The following is a 2,653-nucleotide window of genomic DNA, read 5'->3' on the forward strand; positions in this document are numbered from 1 at the left end:
GGAAAGTCTAGTTCAGGTTTGGGTAAATGCTAGTACTGGTGTTGACGAAAGAGTTGTTGATACTGTTGACTCCAACGTTGATGATATGGAAGGTGACGATGCTTTTTCCGACATCTCGGATTTCGCATCTCAAGCTGGAGACGATATAAATCTGTATTCTCTACAAGAGATTAACGGGTTTTTGGATGAGACCTTTGGCAAAACTGTTGATATTTACGATTTCTTCCCAGATTTTGATCAATTTGAGGCTACAGTAGCGAAATTAAGGAGAACTGCAACCTATGATGATCTAAGCAAAAAGAAAAGGTTCAGACTGAAGAAAATATTGACCAAGTTAAGAAAGGGGAAAACCCCTGCTTTGCGGAAAGTGTTGAAATGAACACGTCACTAAGGGTGTCTTCCTTCCTCTATTCTGTTTTCCCTATCTGTCTTCTTTCCCTTCTTTTATCTTTCTTTCTTATGGAAAGAATAAGGGTAGGGTCTTTAAATATTAGTGGGGGGAGGGATAGAAATAAAAGGGCAGTGTTAATGGAAATGATTAAGAATAAAAATGTGGATGTCATATTATTGCAAGACACACATAGCGACGTAGAGAATGAAAGGGACTGGGGAAGGTCATAGGAAGGTCAGGTTTGTCTGAGTCATGGATCAAATGTTAGTGCAGGGGTTGCCATCTTATTCTCTCCAAGGCTCAGGGTAGAAAACATGAAATCATGTGAGTTGGAGCAGGGACGGGTTTTAATCGTCCAGGTGAATATAAAAAATGCAGGTTTTGTCTTTGTTAATGTTTATGCCCCCAATTGTGGTGCTGATCGCCTGAGACTGTTCCAGGAAATTAAAGATACATTAAAACCATATGACAGTAATCTAGTCCTTGTACTGGGAGGTGATTGGAACTGCACTTTAAATGTTACTATGGACGGAAATGAAGAAGAGCCTCACCCACAGTTAGCAGACGTACTCTCTAGATTAATCACAGAATACAATTTGATTGGCATTTGGAGAGTAAAAAATGAAAATGTGAAGCGGTACACATGGGTCAAAATGATAATGGTCTCCAGAGTTTTTATTTCACCTTGTGCTTTTTCTGATCATCATCTTGTGGCTATGGATTATATCTTATCATCAACAGCAAAGTCCTCCTTTTACTGGCGTTTTAATATTAAATTATTACATGATGCTTTTTTTTTTTTGTGAAAATTATTCTGTTTTCTGGAAGATATGGAAATCCCAGAAGAATAAATGTGATAATCTTGTCCAATGGTGGGAGGTGGGGAAGACACAGATCAGGCTTTATTGTCAGCAATATACGACTCATAATTCTGAAATTATTAGAAATACAATACGGAAGCTGGAGAGGGAAATCAGTTCAATTGAAAATGAAATAATTCATAAAGGAAATCCAAGAGCTGAGCAAGCTCTGGAAAACAAGAGGAGGGCGTTAGGCTCTTTTCTTCAGGAGCAGGCAAAAGGGGCTCTTTTAAGAGCCCGTTATACCACACTAAAGGACATGGACGCTCCAAGCTCATTCTTCTTTAATTTGGAAAAGAAAGTAAGGACGCAGACACAGGTGATTCATCTTCAGGATGCCAGTGGAAATCTGACGACAGATCCAGTGGAGATGAGGAGGATTGCCATGGATTTTTATGTGGATCTATACAGTGAGGGTGATTTTGATTCATTGTGTGTTGAGGAATTATGTAATGGTCTGCCAAAACTGGGATCAGCCCAAGCTGATTCGTTAAACTCAGAAATTGAACTTCAGGAGCTGACCATGGCTGTCCAGCAGCTCTCTACTGGCCGGGCACCTGGCATTGATGGGCTGCCGGCAGAATTTTATAAACATTTCTGGGGTCTAATAGGGCAAGATCTGTTGGAGGTTTCTAAAGTTTCTTTTAACTGTGGTTTTTTACCTACTAGTTGTACAAGAGCAGTCTTATCTCTTCTCCCAAAGAAAGGAAATCTTGGACTTTTAAAAAAACTGGAGACCTGTGTCCTTATTGTGTACTGATTACAAGATCCTTTCAAAATGTCTGTCTAACCGGCTGAAGGAATATATGGACACAATTATTCACGCAAGCCAATCTTATTGTGTGCCTGGTCGCACAATTATGGATAATATTTTTCTTCTTCGTGATGTGATGGAGCTGACTGAGAAAAACTCACACGACTTGGGATTGTTGTCCATAGACCAAAAGAAAGCATTTGACAGAGTTTACCACACTTATCTTTTTAAAACTTTGAGGGCTTTTGGTCTTGGGGACAGTTTTGTGGCTTGGGCTAAACTACTATACACAGGGGTCTCAGTAATGATAAAGGTAGGTGGTGGGTTTTAGTTATCCAGTGATGGTACGCAGAGGCATTAGACAGGGGTGCCCCCTTCAGTGCAGTTATACAGTCTAGCCATAGAGCCCCTGTTGTGTAGGCTAAGGGTAGAATTACACGGTCTGTCAGTGCAAGGATCACAGCCAACAGCACTTTCAGCGTATGCTGATGATGTGACGATTTTCATTTGAAGAGAAGAAGATATACAGGCACTTTACAGGAATTTGGTTACCTATGAAAAGGCTTCCTCAGCAAGAGTGAGTTGGGGTAAATCAGAGGGGTTTATCATGGGGCAGTGGAAGGGAGGGGGCCCACCAGGATTACCAGG

The sequence above is a fragment of the Chanos chanos genome, chromosome 7 (genome assembly GCF_902362185.1).
Source record: "Chanos chanos chromosome 7, fChaCha1.1, whole genome shotgun sequence".
NCBI lineage: Eukaryota > Metazoa > Chordata > Actinopteri > Gonorynchiformes > Chanidae > Chanos > Chanos chanos.